The following is a 23,058-nucleotide window of genomic DNA, read 5'->3' on the forward strand; positions in this document are numbered from 1 at the left end:
AGACTATCCATCCTACTCTCTTCTGCACTTATTTCTTCCCTGTGCCTTTCTGCCATGTAATTTCCTCCCTGTATTTCTTGACCATGTCTTTCCTCAGTGTTTGCCTCTGCTCTTTCTTCCTCATCTCTTCTCCCTTCTCCCCTTTCCTCCTCCATGTTCCCAGACGTAGGCCGAGAAGATATGAATGGAAGGAGGAAAGACATAATGTGGTATAGTACCGCCACATAAAAAACACATTTTAAAACCCGTTTTTGAAATGTATGGCTATCCAATATCATCAAAAAATAATTTACAAGTATGTAAGATAAAGGTTTGTACTCTAAAAATGTCAGCAGCCATATCACCCTGTAGCCCAAGACAGCTTGCCCACTGAAGCTAAGCAGGGCTGAGCCTGGTCAGTACTTGGATGGGAGACCACCTGGGAAAACCAGGTTGCTGCTGGTAGAGGTGTTAGTGAGACCAGCAGGGGGTGCTCACCCTGTGGTCTGTGTGGGTCCTAATGCCCCAGTATAGTGACGGGGACACTATACTGTCAAAAAAGCACCGTCCTTCGGATGAGACGTTAAACCGAGGTCCTGACTCTCTGTGGTCATTAAAAATCCCAGGATGTCCTTCGAAAAAGAGTAGGGGTGTGCCCCGGCATTCTGGCCAAACTTGCCCATTGGCCTACTAATCATCCCCTCATACTAATTGGCTATATCACTCTGTCTCCTCTCTACTAATAAGCTGGTGTGTGGTGGGCGTTCTGGCGCAATATGGCTGGCGTAGCATCTTCCAGGTGGATGCTGGAGATGGGTGGTGGTTGAGGAGATTCCCCCATTCATATGTAAAGCGCTTTGAGCACTGGAAAAGCGCTATATAAATGTAACAAATATAAAAATACTTTATTTGTAACAAACAGGAGATAAAGAATTTACAAACGGCTCTCCACACGTTTCAGCACTTTGGACAGCGGTTTTTTTAGCAAAGATTTTTTTTAAGCATTACTTAAAAATGTTTCTCATCTCACCATATCTGCAGGTACAGAGTCATCATATACAATAAATCCGTGAGGTAGCATTAAAAAAAAAAACATTTAAAAACAGATGCATTTGTTTAAAGCAAGCATTTATTTACTTACCAGGCTGCAGGTGAAGCAGCTCTTTGCGCCTTCTAACGTCTCATAATTAGTCCTCATTTATGTCCAAGAGACTCAATAATAATCTTTTACATTCAATCCTTTAATCTTTCATATTTAAAAGCATTTTTGTGCTGCTGGGCATTCATGTACTTTGTGATAAGCAAACCCGCGTTGTCCTCCCATTTATAGGCGCATATTACTAATGCGCCCTTTAAATAACATAAAACATCTCGGTTACGGATGTAACCCTCGTTCCCTGAAGGAGGGAACGGAGACGTCACGTCGTGACCGACGGATTGGGAGCTCGCTTAGAGAGACCAATCTGCTTCGAATACTACTAAAACGCCAATGAACTTGGCATTGAGATATTTGCATAATGCTGGCGCCGCCCCGCCAGGTGCGTATATAAGGCGCACGTGCAAATAGGGAAATCAGCTTCTGTTCGCTGAGAAAGCCGGAAGGTGACCGGCCTAAACAGCAGGTGGCAGCACCTGTGGCGACGGGACGTGACGTCTCCGTTCCCTCCTTCAGGGAACGAGGGTTACATCCGTAACCGAGACGTTCCCTTTCAGTCGGTCACTACGACGTCACGTCGTGACCGACGAATTGGGAAACCCTACTAAAACGCCACTAGGGGCTGACCTCTTCCAGTGTCTGCTTAAAGCCCTCCGGTTCCACTTAAGGATAGGAGAATTAGGTTTCAAGGCAGAAGGCCGGGCACTAGATGTTCCTTTAACCCCACAGTAGTGCCAGCGACTGGGAAGCGCCCTAACTGAGCGGTATAGGGACGCTGCGGAAGCCACCGCCCCGTTAAGGGCTAATGGTGGACGAAAGTCAACCGTAGTTGAGGTATAAATGACAGCCGTGGCTGTGTAAGCAAAGCAGTGCTCTGCTAAGGGAAACGTGGGCTGGTAGGATTAACCCCACGGAATAATACTCACAAAGGAACCCGTTGGGACACAATGTGGGGCCCTGGCCAAACCCGTAGGTTCGTAAGAATACAGCTAGTGAAAGGCTGACAGCCAATGCTCCGCAACAAAGGCTGTCAAGGCAGTGGAGAGAGCAAATCAAACCATTACGCATTTTTGCTCTGTTAGCCTTCCATACTGAAACTCAATTTGGAGCCTCAGTCGGAGGCTGCAAGCCGACTTGCGAGTCTGCTCTCCGTGTCCTCCCTGGTGAGGACAGAACACGAGAGGATACAGGCTCGATACGAACATTGTAGAATCTAATGAACGTATTAGGTGTCGCCCAACCAGCAGCTCTACAGATGTCTGTTAGCGAGGAACCACGAGCTAATGCCCAAGATGAGGCAACACTCCGAGTGGAGTGCGCTCTCAAATTAAAGGGGCAAGGAATGCCCTGCAAATTGTAAGCCAGGGCGATAGTATCAACTATCCAATGAGACATCCTCTGCTTAGTGACAGCTTTCCCTTTCTGCTGGCCACCATAACAAACAAAGAGCTGGTCTGAGGTCCTGAAACTTTGCGTGCGGTCCACGTAGAATCGCAGTGCGCGTACGGGGCACAACAAAGCCTCGGTTGGGTTTGCCTGCTCCAAAGGCAATGCTTGCAAGCTCACCACTTGATCTCTGAAGGGAGTAGTGGGAACTTTGGGCACGTAGCCTGGTCTGGGTCTCAAGGTCACGCTCGAGACAGAAGGACCAAACTGAAGGCATGAATCGTCAACAGAGAATGCATGTAAATCCCCTATTCTCTTCACCGAGGCCAATGCTAGTAGGGTCAGAGCCTTCATGGATAGAAGCTTCAGACTCGCAGACTGCAAAGGCTCGAACGGAGGACTCTGTAGCGCTTTCAGCACCATGGACAGGTCCCAGGGAGGAATAGAAGGAGGGCGCGAGGGGTTTAGCCTGCGAGCGCCTCTCAGGAATCTAACAACCAAATCATGCTGGCCAACTGATCTGCCGTTAATAAGTGAGTGATGCGCAGATATAGCGGCGATATCAACTTTAATAGTGGACGGTGACAGCCTACCATCTAACCTATGTTGAAGATATAAAAGCACAATGTTAATAGGGCATTCTCTGGGGTCCTCGCGTTGCGAAGAGCACCAGGTGACGAAAAGGTTCCATTTTAACGCGTAAGCCCGTCTCGTAGACGGAGCTCGTGCCGCGTCAATAGTGTTAGATACCGCTTGGGGCAAATCACTTAAACCTTGCGCGCGCTCAACGACCAAACGTGGAGATTCCACAGGTCGGGGCGCGGGTGCCATAATGTGCCCCCTCCCTGAGAAAGAAGGTCCTTCCTCAGGGGAATCCGCCAGGGAGGGGCTGTCGCGAGGAGCATTAGTTCCGGAAACCAATTCCTGGTCGTCCAATATGGGGCGATCATTAAAAGGCTCTCCTCGTCCTGCCTGACTTTGCACAGTATCTGTGCTATTAAACTCACTGGGGGGAACGCATATTTGCGCAGGCCCCGCGGCCAGCTGTGTGCCAACGCATCCACGCCGAGGCTGCCCTCGGTTAGTGAATAAAACAGGCGAGAATGGGTATTGTTCGGTGACGCAAATAGGTCTATCTGCGCTCGACCGAATTTCCTCCAAATCAGCTGGACCGTCTGGGGGTGGAGTCGCCATTCGCCGGGGCGCGCTGCTCGGGAAAGCGCGTCTGCCGCTGTATTGAGCGAGCCCGGTATGTAAATGGCACGAAGGGACCTCAGATGCTTCTGACTCCAAAGGAGGAGATGACGAGCGAGATGCGACAGGTGACGAGAGCGCAAACCGCCTTGACGGTTGATATACGCTACGGTCGCAGTGTTGTCTGAGCGTACTAGTACATCCTTCCCTCGCAGCTCCTGAGCGAAGCGTACGAGTCCCAGATATACTGCCCATAACTCGCGGCAATTGATATGCCAATGCAACTGGGGTGCTGTCCACACCCCCGAAGCCGTGAGCTCGTCGTACGTGGCTCCCCAGCCCGTGTCGGAGGCATCTGTATGCACAACAGCATGCCGGGAGACCTGTCTCATGGACACGCCGGCCCTGAGAAACGCGGGGTCTGACCACGGGGGGAATGTTAGGCGACACGCAGGTGTAATGGTTACACGATGGATGCCAGCGCGCCACGCTGTCCTCGGGACTCGATCGTGAAGCCAACGCTGAAGCGGTCTCATATGGAGCAGCCCGAGCGGTGTCACGGCCGCTGCTGCTGCCATACGCCCCAGGAGTCTCTGAAATTGTTTCAGAGGGACCGCATTCTTCCCTCGGAATGAACCGAGGCAAGTCAGAATTGATTGGACGCGCTCTTCTGTTAAACGCGCCGATAAATCGATCGAGTCCAGTTCCATACCGAGAAAAGAGATCCTCTGCGTGGGGCAGAGTTTGCTCTTTTCCCAGTGGCCCCGAAGACCCAAACGGGCGAGATGTTGAAGTGTTAGATCTCTGTGTTCGCACAGCGTCCGCCGAGAATGCGCTATTATAAGCCAATCGTCGAGGTAAGCCAGAATGCGAACACCGCTCTCTCTGAGGGGCTTTAACGCCGCCTCTACCACTTTCGTGAACACACGGGGAGAGAGAGACAGCCCGAACGGTAGTACTTTGTATTGATATGCCCGCCCCTCGAACGCAAACCGGAGAAACGGTCGGTGACGAGGGAGAATGGACACATGAAAGTACACGTCTTTCAGGTCTATCGCTGCAAACCAATCTTGGGGGCGTATTGCACTGAAAATTTGTTTCGGTGTAATCATCCTGAAAGACCTCTTCTGAAGAGATTTGTTCAGGACACGCAAATCCAAAATCGGTCGTAACCCGCCGCCTTTCTTGGGTACTATGAAATACGGGCTGTAGAAACCCGATCTCATCTCGGTAAGAGGGATCGGCTCGATCGCGTCCTTCGCCAGCAGGACTTCGACCTCTGCACGCAGTACATGTGCAACGGACGCTTTCACCGTGGTGAAACGTATGCCCGCAAATTTGGGAGTGTGCCGATTGAATTGAATTTCGTAACCGAGGCGGATCGTGCGTAAAACCCAACGAGACGGACTGGGAAGCTGAAGCCAAGCCCCCAGGGACCGTACGAGAGGAATTAACGGCACTACCGGTGTACCCGCGGCGGGGCAGCGAGGCAGGACAGGCGGGACTGCCGGTGCGTCTGCCGTGACAGCATAAGCATCTACAGTATGTGTGTGTGTGACACTGACCTGAGCCCGCTGAGGTAAACGGTCGTCCGGTCTCCTCAGCTGAGGACGCAGACTCCGAAGGGGTTGCTGGTGGTCCGGTCTCCGAAGGGGAGAGCTCGAACTCCTCAGAACACCCACTGGCGACAGAGGAGAGGGAGGAAGAGCATCTGACTGCCCGCTCACATCTCTCTCGATCCTCTGGAGACCTGGAGAAGGAATAGGAATGCACTCTTTTTGTGGTTTTGTGGGTGCCGGCTGAGAAGCCGGCGGAACAGAAACAAAACGAAACAAAAGATTTTCCACCCGGCCCTCTACCGGTGGAAGGAGCGGTGCCGTCACCGTCTCCCGTAGAGTGATCCCATCCAACTCCAGGTCGCCCGTCTCAGGGCCGCTTCGATTTCCGTTTGCCACGGGAAGCGGGTGGTGCGGGCGGGGCGGGCTGCCGACGGCTGTTCCCTCTCCGTGGTCTAGAAGACGTTCTAGCGGGGGGGGGCGGAGGCAGCCGCCGGAGGGCGCCCTCGGCGAGGAGCAGACGGGGCCGCCGGCGCTGGGGGGCGAGATGCAGGTCGCTTGCGCCGGGGCATGATCTGAGCGATCGCTTCCGTCTGCTTCTGGGCGGCGGAGAACTGCTGGGCAAACGACTCCACCGACTCGCCGAACAGGCCTGCCTGGGATACGGGCGCATCCAAGAACTTGTTCTTTTCTGCATCCGTCATGTCGGCCAGACAGAGCCACAGATGGCGTTCCTGGACCACCATCGTGGACATCGCACGACCGATCGCCTGTGCCGTGACCTTCGTAGCACGGAGGGCCAGATCCGTAGCGGCCCGGAGCTCCGAAAGCACAGGCGAGTCGTGTCCTCCCTCGTGCAGATCTCTCAAGGCCTTGGCCTGGTGGACCTGCAGCAATGCCATAGCGTGCAGGGCTGAAGCCGCCTCTCCACATGCATGATAGGCAGCCCCCGTTAAACCGGAAGACTGTCTGCAAGCACGGGAGGGGAGGGCTGGGCGATCCTTCCAAGTGGAAGCGGTGGCCGGACACAATTGCATCACAACCGCACGCTCCACGGGGGGGATTCCCGTATAGCCCTTAGCGGCTCCATCGGTGAGGGAGGTGAGGGGGGAGGGCTGAAACGGCCGTAAACGGGTAGAATACGGCGACCTCCAGGTCCTGGTCAGCTCCTCGTGCACCTCGGGGAAGAAAGGTACCGGCGGAGAGGGTTGTGAAACCCGGGCAGCTCCAAAGAACCAATCATCCAGGCGGGACGGTTCGGGCTGTGGGGGGTGAACCCACTCCAACCCGACGGTCTCCGCCGCTCGAGAGAGCACGGCCACCATCTCTGGATCGAAATCCGGCGTCATGACCCGTCTGGAAGGGGGGAGGACATCCAGATCCTCAGAGGTAGAGGGCCCACCCTCGGATGCTGCGGTCTCCGTGGACCCGGAGGGAGGCACGACAGATCCAACAGACATCGTAGAACACGACTCTGAAGTTTCCATCGGCGCATCAACCGGCTGTGGATGAGGAGGCTGAGAGGCAGAGGACGAATCCCCTGCCCGGTTCAGCACAGTGATGCGGAGATCATCCTTCGAGAGCTTCACAGCCGCACCGTGGCGGCGATCAGAGCTCGTCGGACGTGGGTTGCGTTTTTCCCGGAGGAAAGACAACCGTCTCCGCAAATCCACAAGGGACATGTTCTCGCAGTGAGAACACTTACCCCCAGCGAACGCTGCCTCAGCGTGCTCGATGCCCAAGCACGAAAGACAACGCCCGTGACCGTCCTTCGGACCCATATACTTCCCGCATCCAAGATCGCACGGACGAAAAGCCATCCTGAAAAGGACGCTAATGTCCGGATATACGAGAGAGTGGCTGCCTTTAACAAGGCACAAAGCTCTCTCGTATCACTCTTTTAGGGAAATTCACTCAGATGCTCAGTTGATGATGCGCACAGGGAAGGCAACGCACACACTAAACTCAAAACAAAAAAGATGCAGAGCCTGTGGAATACTGCGAAGCGTCCGCTGTGGTACTGCCAGTCCAACCAACTTCCGCAATCGATCCCAACAGAGTGAAGTAGCTTCTCAGTAGCAGATACTGCCGGCTTTCGAAGCGATAAAAAGCTGATTTCCCTATTTGCACGTGCGCCTTATATACGCACCTGGCGGGGCGGCGCCAGCATTATGCAAATATCTCAATGCCAAGTTCATTGCCGTTTTAGTAGTATTCGAAGCAGATTGGTCTCTCTAAGCGAGCTCCCAATCCGTCGGTCACGACGTGACGTCGTAGTGACCGACTGAAAGGGAACATATTGGGCCATTGACTTTAGACTTTAGACCAGGTTTTTGTTGGTCAATGGCGTAGTCTATTTTAGTTGCCTCAAAATAGCAACGCGCCAACAATGCGCCTGAACACACCTGAACACACCTCGTTTTCAGACCAGAACGCCCATGGGCGCAAAAGGGGGCGAAAATGCATTTGCTATTTAAACAACGTGGCGCTAAACGTGAAAATTAGGGTGGAAACTAGCAAAAGACACTTGCGCCGCGCATTGCGCCGGGTGTAAGATAGAGCCCTAAATCTCTATCAGCAGTAAATTATTTTAAAACTGTGCATTGTTATTTTACTTAGACCTCTAAATAATGTAATTTATACTGTAAAATGCGGGAATAATGCAACTGCATTGAAATAACATTACTAGGCTAGATGCTAATTAAATCCCATATACGTTTGCAAACATTTAGTACATTTCGCATATACTAACCTGACAGACCGACAGTGTCGGCAATTCGCTTCCATGCTTCATTTTTTTTTTTTTTGTATCTCTGTATGATTCTAAAGATGTGTCATAAATTATAGGGTATTCCGAGACAGCGAGAATTAGCTTTTCTCCCATGTTGACGTCTACACGACCAGAATGCACATTCCGTGCGACTGCCATTAGGGGGAGAACTCATACTGTCATTTCCGTATGTCGTGTGCAGTGGAATGGCGGCTTAAGGCAGGACACAAAAAATAGTCTGTATAAAAATGGTTTCATTGGACGCACAAGCATTGTCGGGGTTAGGCGTTTGCCCGAAACTTAACTTCTGGTCTGGTATAATGGTCTGAAACTGAACTCTGGAACAAATACCTCATCTAAAATAAAGACAAGGGAGACGGCGATCATGGATCAACGCAATGTGAATGGAGGTTTGGCAGCCGATCTGTAATCAACATTGTATACACTTTATAGTACACATTTTAAACAGTAACGTTAGCTCAGTGTAGTTTTTGATACCCTTTTGCTATGATTTGAACTAATGTAATCCACTTCTTGTTTATTTTGCTTGTTATCAGAAATAAACTACTCTAAAAGGACTCAATTGTTATTGATTCTTTGCTGGAGTTTACAGGAAGTCACATGTGTTCCACGAAAGCTGTTTGTTTATGTTGTTACTCTATGTTGATATCTCTAGACTATAATACAAATCTCACTCTCAAATCTTTTTGACTCTATGTTACTATAGATTATGTTAGCTGCTGACCTGTGCTGTAACCTTTCGGTAAGAACACAATTATCACGTAGCTGGAGGCAGAGAAATGGATTGATCTAGCTGTAGTTAACTGTAATTCATGGCCCCCTGTCCACATTAAGAGTCCTGTGGGGAGGATTAATGTGGCAGAACACCTGATAAAATTCAACCTACTTCTCTAATAATGTCCTAACTGTTTTGTGCAGAGTAACTGTTTGTGCCAATTCACAATATCCATTTGGCATCTGGGTATTTTACACAAGAATATTCAAATAGAACTTGGTGTACCAACATGGTGTCAACTTTGTCATCATATCGATTCGATTTGTAGTTGGTCATTTTATTTTTGTAAGTGATAATTATTTTAATTCTGTAGCATTCATTATATGTACAGCATTATTATGTGCTTTTAACTGGGCTCTTTTTGTGGTACTTTGTCAAAATAAAAGGTCAAAAAACTGTCCCTAGCTGTGACTGGACAGTATTCTTTTAAAATGTTGTAATATGTACCAATTAGGTATGTATATGAGTTACTAATATTAATTCTGGTGAACTCTTTTGAAAGGGTACCACCCCAGTGACAGCTGGGGACCATCTTTGACGATTATTTTCTGACAATGTGCTTAGGAATTCTAGAGGGAACTTTATATCACATGCATCTTTGATTTGGAATTCTGCAGGAGACTGCCTCAATTAGAGCATGACTTTTAAAATATGCTGTCAGAATTAATAAACACAATTATGTTTAAGTGTTCAGTGAAGTGAATAAACCACAGCATGTGGCTACACTCTGAACATTTGTAGCAAATCTTTATTTATAAAGTTTTATAACAGTAACTCATTCTAAAGAGGTGGACAATTAAAACACCAGAACAGCAACTAATAATGAATTACTGTTTTCAGTGAACACCTTATTAATTTAGACATAGTTTTTATGTCTTTACTGCATGTCATTTTAGCTTTTCCATATATTTATTTACTTTCTATATTAGACAGAGAAAGTGAAAATGGAATGTATACATTAAGGTGGACAATTATTTTTGAATGAATTCATATTTGCAAGTCATATACACACTCTCAGGAAAAAAAGGTACAAGAAGGTAAGCCAAATTTAAAGTGGCCAGATACATATGAAGAGTTTGGTTCCAAAACGCAATAAATCCATTTTGACAAATTTTGGTAAAAACGTGTTTTCTATACCAAGAAAGTGACAAGATGAAAACCACTGTTACAAACTTTCACATAGCATCTTTAGGTTATAAAAACATAAAAAATTCAAATCCATAAGTTGATTTTCAAAGATTTATTATAAAAACGGATTATTTTTTCCACAAAATGCAATAAATCCATGACAAGTTTTTATTCAAAATGCTATAAATCTATTGAATCAATAGCCTATATAAATGTGCATTCATCTTTGCCATGTTATATTCATTTAGTTGACTAGTTGTACACACTAATTAAAAATATAAACATTAATGTTATTAATCAAAACACTTACTTTGTCATATTAAGATCACTGTCATTGCGGTTACTTAACGTCTTCGCTTAACGTCTTTCACAGCGATCAGCTGTAAAATGTTTTTGGTCCTGCTCGATTTTCGTTGACTTTGAGTAAAATTATGGAAAGTTTTTCATAAGATCCTCTGGGGTCAATGTGTTAGCATGAGAAGCTTGATGCTGTCGGGAGAACAAGCACCCGTCTCCCAAGTGCCTTTCAGGGAAATTATTAGATGTTGATGGCTTACGTTTCTTTCCCATCACAGAAAACCATCACAGGTTTATCAATGCAATTAAAGTATTATTTTGTTTTGTTTGTTGATCACGTAGTACAAAGTAGATGAGGAAAACCAGGACTCCGTGTACTCAGCGCGTCCGCCATTGTTTGTTTACATTGCGTGACCGGTGGGCTGTAATATCAGAAATGGATTTATTGCGTTCTGTAAAAAAGGAGCAGTGGCGTTTGTCGCATTTTGGGAAAAAAGGGAGAAAAGATGACAGAATAACACGGCGGATATTGGATTTTGCGTAAAATTAAGAATTTACTTTTAACTACTGACCTGATATAATGCTGATTTTGGCAGTAACTCTTTTTTTTCAAAAATGGCGTTTATTGCGTTTTGGAACCAAACTCTTCATATATATGTATATTAGTATATTATGTTAGTGCAATAAAACGCAACAAGCAGACATTTTGATGCTGGGAAAACGAGTTGCTAACATGTTAGAACCACTGGGGAACAACACCACTTCTGCTGCCAAAATGCATGCGCAGGCTATGTGATCACGTGGGCGGTAAAAGGGTCTATTGGTACCTTAGATGTACTGGTAACTCAAATGTACATATCTGTACCAAAATGTTATATTAGGACCTTTTTAAAAGGTTATGTCCCATTGAAAACTATACTTCTTTTTCTGAGTGTACATACAGTATAAGGCTGTGTTTACATTAGTTTGTTTTTATTTTGAAAGGGATAACTTTTGTTGCGGTTATGGGGTCCACATTATTCAACTTCTTTCGACCCTTGAAAACAGAGACTTTTGGAGACCTTGTTTTAAAGGGGTTATATGATGTCAATACGAGCCTGAATCTGATCCAGAAAATGCAGATGACCAAACTGATCAATTAACTTTGCCAGCGTGACGAGCATGGCTGCGTTTCCCCATAACGATTGAACTTACACTGAAAAAAAACAACAACCTATAGAATCTAATTATACTAATTGTACCATTATTTTGTATTTTCCTTAATAGCTCATATACTTAAGTAATCAATAACTAATTTCAGTTTTAACACCCTCCAGAGTAATTTTTACACTTTAAAACTTTTCAACTTTAGGAATGTTCACTGTTCATTTACGTGCGTTTCCCAAAAATGCACATTATGATCGCTCGCAGCTGGGATTCAAGTGCAATTTACGAGTCGCTCTCCATTTGTCAAGTACTGAAATGTCACGTATAGAATGACTCATAATTGGTAATTGTAGCCTTTTTATCTGATGTGTACATAGGAATAGTGTTTATAATATTCTTTATTATTGTTTAATGACTAATTTAATGTTTTAAAAAATTGTGCATTGTGCAATAATATTTTCCAAATTTAGTTAGAACCAGGCCCGGCACCATGATGCCATAAATGGTGGTGGGGAGATCATTTTAATCCCTTGGGGGGGGGGGGGTTCCACACTATACATTTTTATGACTGATTCCCTGCTTCTTTACATTTATGTATTTACTTATTTATTATGGCTAACTATAGGCCTATTATTGCATGTATTATACATATTTGACTTTCACTATTACATCGACTAACAATCTTTATAAGCCTTATAATCATGAATTAAGTACGTTAATCTAATCTAATTTAATCTAATTTAATCTAATCTAATCTAAGGCGAATGGCTTCAGCAGGCAAATGAAAAACATAAAGGCATAGTGGAACTCAGCAACACAGGTGGCGTTTCTTGTTTGATGTTTCGGCCTGCGAGGTTTAAACATTAGTTTCTTAAATGCAAATCACACAAGCAAGTAAGGTCACTGTCACTATTGTCATAATGTGAAAAGAAATCACAAAAGCAAATTGCGAAGATAAATCAGACTTTATTAATGAAACTGAATCAGAGCTGCCATCCAGGCTCCATTCTCATGCAAAACTGAAGTGACTGAATTAAGTTGAAGCACTGAATTAATTTGAAATAAATCAAAGCTTAAACCAAATTAAAAACTGGAATGGAAACATATTTAATATAAATAATATCAAATAAACCTAAGTATTATAGGCCCATTTAAATGTAATAAAATGACAAAAACACAACTAAATTGCTACAAAAGTATAAATAAATTAAAATACTGAAGAAACAGAAGCACAGCATCTAGAAGGCTACAACTCTTTTAATGATTAGTTAAATGTTTGTTGCCCTGCTTTTTTATTATGGTATTATAATGTGGGGAAAAATATCATTCAGATTATTATAAGGCTAAACAGCAGTCTCACATAAAAATGAAGAGAAACTGTTGTTGCCTCGTGAACAGTAATAAACATGGCAGTACCTACCGTGGAGGTCCCGAGGTACGGAACTTGGTGATTTTCATAATGGTGCTTGTGGTGTTGTGCAGACTGATTGGCATGTGATTTCACAGCCTCGCGAGAGCCTTTCAAGAGTAGATGACTCCTTTCAAATCAATCTTGCGGTAGTGTGATGTCACACATAAAATGTCTATATGACTGAATTTAGCTCTCCAATAATGCTTTAATTTAAGATTAAGTTAATTAATTTAAGTTACGAAAACTGGGGGGGGGTACAAATTCTTTTTTTAGGTGGCCATTACCAAAGCACAGAGTGGACGTATTTATAAAAATGTTTTTAAAAAAAGTCCACGTCGACTCATTATGGATGTAAACTGGTGACCATGTTCAGATTTCAGTTGGAGACGATAACTCGCTTCACCGTAGATTTTGGGATTTATAACTTTGCAGATTGTTAACATGACTAACACACACATAAGCCCTATTCGGGTGGTAATAGTTTCTCATGGGGAAATAGGGTATTGTCATCATTTACAGGGGATAGTTAGTGATGCTATTGCCATCTGAATCCGAAATGTCAGTATTTTTCTATGACCACCCCCGTAAAAATGATCTACTGTTTTTTGACGAACACCAAGGTCATGTGGTAATTTAATTCCATCCGAATCCAGATCTCTGAAATTATAAAAGGGGATCAAGTTATTCTGCACTTCCTTTTAGACCACTGAAAAGCACTGTATGGCCACTTTATGTTTATTCTGCATCAGTGAAGCGGCTTTCTTTGCGTGCATTTTAAACATTAACACCTTCATAACTGAAATGATGAAAAGTATATAGGGAACAAAGTTTTATCATAGCTCCACTACAGCAAGTGGCATAGATATGTACACTAGATGTCGCCTTGGCTACAGCAGTTCATTGGACCGAATGCGTCAAATAGAGCCGCCATCTTGAAACAGGGGAACCCCGCATCAGCGTCATTGTAGACAATGGTGTAACAGAAATAAAATCACAATTTTTTTGTTTTCTTTTGGTTTGTTTCAACAGTCAGACATGTATTTAGCATCGAGTCCAGAAAAAAATTAAGTGTGGATATTATGAAAATCTACTTTTTCTAACTATAATGCATAGTGCTAGTAGGCCTAACATCCATACACAGCATCCAGTCCGGCATCATCCATGAATTCGAAGTACAGGTGGAGATAGCAGTTTTACCTAGCTACTTCCTATGACAAGACCCCTGTTCCAAGATGGGGGCGGTTTTGATGCATGCTTAGAACCACAAGGCGACATCTAGTGTATATATCTATGAGCAAGTGGGAGCTAATATAAATAAAGAGAGAAAATGACAAAACCATTTAAATGTTTAGCAGCAACAAGTGTTAAATACAATTTTAAAATGTATTCAATTACACAACAGTATTCCATATGCATAAAATCCGAGTCATGTAAATTATCATGTTATAAACCACACGTGCAGCGCACTTCCAGGTGTCTTGAATTAAAACTCACACATCCACAGCAAATTTATCCTCATCCAAATGCATGAGTTTTAGCGTGGAGGAGGCATGCACATATATTTTTATAGACATCCTCATGAGAAACAATTACTGTCCGAATAGGGCTTTACACACCAAAAGAAATGTAAAATCACGAAAAGGAAAATAGGGGCTCTTTAATCAGAAAACTCTGAGCTTGCACTGCAGTGTAGATGGAACAAAACTTGCGAAAATGAAGGAGTGGTTGCCAACATTCACTCCCTGATTGGGTCATCTGGGTCATTTTGTATCATTCCCCGATTCCTTAAAGACGCCAATGAGCCTCAATGACTGTGTAAACAATAACATGTAGAAGTGACCACAAGCTTTCCTAAAGTTGGTGTGCTTTTTAATATTGTGGAGATCAGTATGTATTATTGACACACTGAAGTTGAAAATTAAGTGTTTTATAACAGGTCCTTTTCAGCAACAACATTTTTAAAACTTAGACTGGCATCACAGCATGTGTCTTTTTAATGAAATTATGAAAGTACCAATCCTTTGTTTGGTTTTGTATTGTTTGTGACTCAGGCGAAGCAAGAAAATGCCAAGGAGGAGTCAGACGATATGCTCATAAGTCATGACACTGTGTAGTAAATTTGATGCAGGTGTGGCTTATTGATCTACTAAGCTAAAGAAATATAGTCCTTCCATTCTTTTTATCTTCTGTTGATATATGGCCACACTGACAACAGAGGGGTGGGCAAAGGCCAGCACTCGAAGGTACACATTGAAAAAAGGAATAAAGGAAGACTCATCAAAACATGCTCAAGGTCTTTTATCTCTGAGCCATCTTCACCACACATTCTTGGTTATACATAAAGCTAAGACTGCATGTCAAAACATCTAGAAAAAAAATACACGGTGCAACATGTGAGGATGAAAGAAAGAAAGACAGAAAGAAAGAAAAAAGCATGGGATATGGCTTGAATGTCAACCACAGACAACAGATGCAGAAGAAAATAAGTGAAAGCATTTTAAGATGTTGTGAAGAGATGCAATGATGTAAGAGAGCTTTTTTAAAGCATAGAATAAACAAAGAAAATTGAGGGAGAACTTGGGCAAAGGTGTGTGGGTGGGTGAATCCACCGAGTCCAATAAAGAAAAACATTGACTGTTTTTTCTCCAAGGGATCTCCTTTATCTCTGTGTTATTAAGGGAAATATTACATGTTCTTCCTGTGTGCACCTCAACTCCTTTGGTAAGATTACAATATGAAGTTGACTTATTGAATATTTTTTAATGTGTTTTTATTATGGTGACTGTTGCCTTTTAAAACCTTGATTTAACCACTGAAGGCCTTTTGCTTTTTTGTAAAAAGCCTCTACTTTTCATTTCAGTCCATTTATTTTGATGTATAAGTGTGTGTTACTGTATGTGTTACCAATCTGCAAAGTTCCAACTCAACGTCTACGATGACACGAATTATCATCTCCAACCGAAATCTCTTTCCTTGGACTACAATGAATGCAAGGATTCTTCCACAGCCAGTTAACGTGGACTCAATGCACATTATCATAATTCAGCCCGCTTCTGATCACAGCCTGTAAGTAGTCTATGTTTTCATATTTAAAGAATTTGCTACTGACTATTCGAACCATGATTCAAACACAAGTTTGAGCAGTGCAGAGTAACGCTGCTTGTTTCTACGATCACAAATGCAGACATGGTTTTATGTTAAGGTATCCTTACATTACCAATCTGTTACATTCTGCTCAATTCACGATGACAAAGTTGATCGATCAGCCTGGTCATCTGCATTTTCTGGATTGATTCAGGTTCATAATGATAAGGTAGTAAAGACGATATTATCTCCTGTTGGGAGCTGATCTTTCAAATATGGTAAGGAGCGTCACATTATTTGGCCAATCACAACGCACCGGATAGCTGCTTTAGTGCGGTTTTGGCCGATAGAGGGCTGCAAAGTGAATGTGAAAGTGCCGTTCCACCTGTTTCGAGTGGATGAACGACTGAAACGTTTTTGGAAACGTTATTTTAAGTTAAAAAAAACTCTTTGGTGTTGCTTTAATTTTGTATACATATTTCCTGTATTTTCTGTTTGTATCTTAATAAAAAAGAGTGAAAAATAAATATGGATGGACATTAAAACTTTGCTAAAACAACAAAGCTAGTGGTGGTGGCCTAAGACTTGTGCACAGTACTGTACAAAATAATTTTATTTTTAGCAATGTAATATGGGCTCTTTAATATTCACATTTAGAATGGATTGTTGTCTGTGACTTCATCAGAACACACTTGAACATTGCTTGTTAGCTGGCAAATGTAACTCAACATAATGGACATCTGATGTTGACTAAGCAGAGCAAACAAAAGGGAAAACATGAGAAAACAAAGAAATGGAGTTGTTTGCTTCAAAGGACACACACAAAATAAAAGTAATGGTGGAGAATTATCAATGAGCTGTTCATACATAATCATGTTCTCATTCTTCAGATGAATAATTAACCAACAAGGTATAAGAGTTGTGATATTTTGGTTAAAATAGTTGTGCCCGAGGGTCATTGTTTGACCCTGCAACACTCTAGCTGTGAATATTTGCACAACATGGCATAGCCTTGAGTGCATTTATAACAAAAAATATCAGTAATGAAATTAAGTAATTTGTGGATTTTTAAATATAGTATTCCAAAAAAATTTAAAGTCTTGTTTTTTGGTCATTGTTATTTCTTTTGTACACATGTGCGATTTGCATATATTCTTTGTCACTACTAAAGGGATGAAGCAAAAATGAAGTTTCATTCGTGAGTGACTTGATAGTAACCAGAGTAACCACATGGATTTGAGTTAATGTTTCTTGGCTTTTTGAAAATAGGTGATAATATAACCTCAACTCAGACACAAAGAAGAACTATATTTTGACTCAGTGGTTTAGTGTCTGACAGTCAGTAATCTAATCTAAATGCATTAACAGGACTAGCAGTCAGGAAAACCATACAGATATTATTTTCAAGTTGCACAGCCAGAAGTGCAGATTCCTGTTAATTTAGGCCAAGCATTTCAAAAGACTTCCACGGGGTTCCTTGGCTTGTTGCGTCAGAAGAACAGATGGAGAACGCAGCACAGTGGCAGTTAGAGTGCAGTTATTATGGTCTCTCAGACTTATGGAAAAAATTCTCACTCAAACGTATTGGGGTCTATGCTGGATTTAGTTTCCCAAGTCAGTGGAAACACTGATGCAAATGTATATTTTAAAGATCATGATTCGCAGTGAGTTTAAGAGTGCCCCTTTGAAGCAAAAGCTCAGGGGCTTTTGGGAACGCATTGCACTGCTGTGTCCCACTGCTGTTCAGGAGGAGAAAAGTACTACTGTATTATCTGCTTAATTAATGTCTCTAATTCTGACTTTCCTGTCTCTTCTCTTTTTAGTGCTGTGGGGATTGTAAAACTGAGTAATAATGAACATGGCAAAGAGCTACAACTTCCTAAATTCAAAAACAGAATGCAAAAAGTTAGATGGAAGGAATAGGTAACGATTCATGTTTTAAAGAGAACACAATGAGTAAACGGCTTTAACTAATACTTAAAATATGTCTTTAATGCTTTCAACTATTTTTCCTCTGCATGAAAACAAGGCTTAAGCAAAGTCCCTTTGTTCATTCTGCGCATGTGCAAAGTCCCTCTCCCAGAGGATGACCAGGAAACCGGAATACAAAATAGGGGATATTTATTGAACATGCAGACGATAATCACAGGACGACTGGTAGCAGACAACATTGATCGAAAAAGAACAGGAAAATGAAGGCAGAATATAAAGGCAAGTAATTAAACATAACAATGAACAGGTGCACGAACACAGGTGTAGCAACTTAGGATAAGAAACTGAAAACGATGCAAGCAGCGATGGCAGGGCCTCGCACGTTTATTTACCGCAACATGGTGCCTCCGAGAAAACGATGCAGGGTGGGCAAGTGCATCAAGTGGGTAAATATCAGTGGGCTATTTAATGTTGTTACTGACCCATTTGGGTGCGGTAGGTAAAACAAACCCCACATTTTAGACAAACGGGGGCACTAGTGAGCGACTTAAGAGACACACCCATGTCTGACCTGTTTGTCCAAACTTAACAGTCAACAACTCTGATGTGTGTGCCAAATTTAAAGTTAATGTAAGCACGCCAAGAGCCTTAAATATGCCTGAAATTATAGTAAATTTTGATGCGTTACCATGGCAACAGCGTTAGAGATCTCAAAAACCCCTTCGCAATTTATCATCTACAATGTCTCGGCATCATGTTGACCACTTTTGGTGTCAATCGCATGAATCCTCTAGGAGAAGCATTTAAAAGAACATCGCATGGAACTGTAAAAATAAAAATAAAATTTGTGACTGACACACTTCCTGGCACCTGGTGGTGGCGCTATACCCGGGAGTCACAATAGGCACATCGATGCATTTGGAATCATTAGGCAAACAAACGCCCCGCATCAAAAATCCCTTCGCAATTTTGCAAGTCCAATGTCTCGACATCATGATCACTACGTTTGGTGCCATTCGCATGAATCCCCTAGGAGGAGTATTAAAAAGTTCACTGCATGCATTTTTTAAATAATCCAAAATGGCCGACTTCCTGTTGGGCGGAGCAAAAATGTTTGAGTGCGAAAGTTGTTCGGGTTGATCAGATCTATATGCGTACCAACTTTCGTACATGTGCGTACATGTTTGCCTGATCTGTACACCAATGTTTGTTTTTGCATTGCAATATTTCTCCTTATCATAGCAGAATCAACTTAAAATACTCCATCATTAATAATCATACACTTACGTGTTTGACATCATTTAAAACTGTGAAGGGTCCTCTTTAATTTGTGAACATTCACAATAACAACAGATCTTTGTGTTTTTGTTAAATAAAGAAAATAAACAGGGTTCGCATTCATACATTTCTGTCACTGCCAGCTGTCTCTTAAAATGCGTTTCAAAAATCAGTTGAAACTCCGTGAATACTCGTCACACAAACATGATACACATATCCAAAGAAAGCCTGAAATATCTACTTGTAAACAAGCTTTTTATAATTGAAAACAAATATTGCCTGTTAATATAATCTGCATTGAAGTAAAGAGAGTGCTGTTTTTCCTGACTGACTTCATTATCTTTAATGCGGTCACGCCCACAGGCGTTACATGCTGTTGACATGGTAATGAAGACACGAGCTGTTAAAACCATAACAAGCAAATCGTAAAGTTTTATCAGATTTAAAGACTTTACCACATGTTTGGATGATAAACTTTACACACACGTGAGGAATATCTTCATTTATGTCTGGACATTGAGGAAGAGAAGCGTTTATCTTTAACGTTACCTAAGAAGAAAGAACAATGGAGGACGCAATGGAGGAGGATATTTTCCTGAAGAAACTGTAAGTCATTTATCTTCATTTATATTTGCTATTATGGCTTGTGCAGTTCAGCCTACACAAGCGACCTCAGCAGACTGCACGCTTCTGATTGAAAAACTTTTGCATTGTTTACAAACGAGGACGCGTGATCGTCACGTAATGGCGGATCTACATGCTGTGTAAGACACAGTTATTCACTTTCGTTTTCTTCATGGCAACTTTGAGTAAGGCTGCACTGCAAGATCTTTTAAGTGTGTGCTGTAATATGATTCCATACATTGTTTACAATTCCATCCATTGCTACCGTTGTTATGAGTGCCGCGTTATTTAGGCGGGGATGTGAGCTTGCGCACATGGACGCCAAAAGCGATGTGTTTTTAAAGTTCATACGCGCTTACAGAAACGCGTTATAAACAGAAGCTAGACGATAAAGCGATGGGCATCTGAAAACAGCTTTTTATAAAACTGATCACTGCAGATGTTTATCTGAGATGTTCTGAATTTATTTTATGTACATGATTTATGAATGTAGCGCTATCACTTTCAGTACCCATCAGTTATGTGTAAGGGTATTTCTGTGGACAATTTAACAGCTGTTTATAACTCTCTTACAGGTCTGCATCCCTCTCATCAGTACAAAACTATGAAGTGGAAAAAAATATTCACACTTTTTGGACATGAAGTTATATGGTAATATGAGCCACATGAAGTTTACAGCTCTGTTGTGTATCAGTTTCTTAGTTATTACAAGTTTTTGAATAGGGTTTGTTTCCAAATAAACTGAAAATGTCCTACTGACCTTCATTTCTATTTTGATTATATTGTTAACTTAAAGGAATAGTCTTTTGGGAGTACTTCGACTCGCCTGAAAAGTCCGCTCCCCTTCTCACTCTCATAATGGGAGAGGGAGGGTGTTACTGCGCCGAGTCGAAGTACTCCCAAAAGTGCTATTACGCCATAAAATATAGTTCCTCTTTTAAATCCGCTTAGAAAAGCGCTACGTTTTTATTTTGTACCACCAAACTTGCTCGTATAACTACTCGTCTTAAATAGAAAAAACGTTGATGTGTTTGGTCACTTCTAACTTTATCTCTAAATGGTACAATTGAATGAATGGGGCTAAGCTAAATGCTATCGAAGCATCGCAGCGCGCTCCAGCGCTTACGTGCACGCACATAGATGATAGAGGGATGTATCAACAGTTCTTAGTCAAGGTATTAACATATTTTAATATTGAAAATGAGTAGACTATTCCTTTAATTAACCTCAAACAAACATGTATACATTTGTCCTCACATTCTTTACTGTAGTTCTTTACTCAGATTCCTGCCTAAAGACTCATTATGCAGCTCATTATGCAAGTCTTTTGTTGCTCAGCTGTCAATCAATCCTTCTCGCATACGGCCCCTCTAAACAATTTCTAAATCAATATATTGTTTTATGTGAATGAGTAAGCAGAATGATTTTCACTAGATTCTGTTTAGAAAAGTCTTGTTAAAATATGTTTAGTATGGGTTTTGTGGACTTATATCAGTGACTTAAAAATGTTGCTTTTTTAAAAACCACGCATAAACATTAGGGGTGGAACAATACATGTATTCATTTCGAACCGAATCGGTACGGGGGTCACGGTTCGGTGCATGAATTTAAACGGAGAATACACGGTATGAAAAAAAACTTGCGTGCAAAATAATTAATGTAATGCGGAACTACTGCTGTTAGATAGGCGGGTTTTTTGTCACGTCGACGCCGGTCCAGTCAGTTAGTGAGCAGCGATAGCGAGGATGGCAAGTGGTGTTCCACAAGAGTTAGACGCTCCGCCAGCCTCTTTAAGATCGCAAGTTTGGCAAAACTTCAGTTTTCCAGTCAGTTACAATAGTACAGGCAAGAGAGTGGTGGGAAAGACGAGGACAGTGCGTCGGCGTTGTTCAGCAGTTGTTAGGTATGTGAGTGGAAATACATCTAATCAGGGCTCTCAAGTATCATGCATTCACCTTGACACACACGCATTTCAGTCAGTTCAAACGCCACACTTTGTATTTCTCACGCTGAGAAGTAGGAGATAAATTGTCCTGCTATATACAACAGGCATACGCAGGGCAGTTCTGTCGAGTTCAGCTGCTTTCATTTTTAAACGTGCTCAACTTTACGCAGCGCCATCAGCGTCAGAGTACCAAGAGAAATCTTGCGGAGGAGGCTGATTTCAAATCGCTCTCGCGTTACTCTGACGTCATCCACTTGTCGTTTCTTGCAGCGCCTCGTGAAGTTGTACACACCTATTAATTCATCCTACAAGCCTATGTTTTTGTTCTTTAGTACATTGATATGAAATAAAAATGTAATTTTAAAATGTATTTAGGTAACACTTGTAATACATTTGAACCCATATTTGTATGAAAGATGAGTACAAGATTACTTAAAGTGGTATACATTTTTGAAATACGAGATAGTATGTTAAATGCATTTCAGTTCATATTCATGACATCTCAAAATAACACTGATAAGGACACCTATGTTTTTAAGATTAGCTTAAGTACTAAAAAAAATTAGCCTGGTAATACCATCCTCTGCTATTTTGCTTTGCTTCATAGACAGAGTCTGGCTGGGCATAATTGACAATCGTTTTCCTTCTCATGGGAGGGGCTTGTCTGAAGTTGAAAATCATTGGTCTAAACGTAAGCCAATCACACATAACATTTGGATATGATGTCCTTTATGCGCCGGATCAGCCGCATCGAATCTCTGCTGTAAAATACACGTATGATGTGAAAACAAACCCATCGAGCGAAATACCAGAGTTAACATGGCTATGAACGACTTTTGCAGATTATGTAAAGTAAATCAGGCCAGAGCTAGTTGAACACTATCCTTACGGTGGCTTTCCACTCACGTCTAACGGGAGGAAAGCCCCTCTCTCCTCTCAAACTCTTCCACCAGACAACCATAACCATATGTAAATTAAATCTTCCTACCTTATTTTCTGGTTAATCAGGAATGTCACCAAAGAATGCTTTCCCACGCGTCCTCCACCATTAACTGTGAACAATATAATTCCCTTCCATGATTTCTTGATCGTTGTGCATGTCAAGCTGTGCTGCACACAGTTTCTCGCTGACGATTGGTAAAGTTGATAAATTAAACTTTTCCAAAAACTTGTCGGGAGTAGGGCAACAACATAATCTCCATTCAAATGTTTAACAAACACTTGATCGGGTTTAAGTTGGCAAGTGCCGGTTCTCCACAACAGAGCAAATAGCTTTCTGTGTCTCCATGTCCACAACAAACTACAACCGTGATTCGGCGTTTAGCGTCTACGTCACGGCTCTCAGCCCGCCCTCTGTTCGTTGATTGGACGGTCGT

General features: G+C 42.6%; 1 pseudogene; it reads left to right on the forward strand.

The window, feature by feature from the left end:
• Positions 1 to 327: 327 nt before the first annotated feature.
• LOC141359005 (5S ribosomal RNA) lies at positions 328 to 444 on the forward strand (annotated as a pseudogene).
• The last annotated feature ends 22,614 nt before the right edge of the window (positions 445 to 23,058 follow it).

This window comes from Misgurnus anguillicaudatus, chromosome 22 (genome assembly GCF_027580225.2).
Source record: "Misgurnus anguillicaudatus chromosome 22, ASM2758022v2, whole genome shotgun sequence".
In the NCBI taxonomy this organism is placed as follows: domain Eukaryota; kingdom Metazoa; phylum Chordata; class Actinopteri; order Cypriniformes; family Cobitidae; genus Misgurnus; species Misgurnus anguillicaudatus.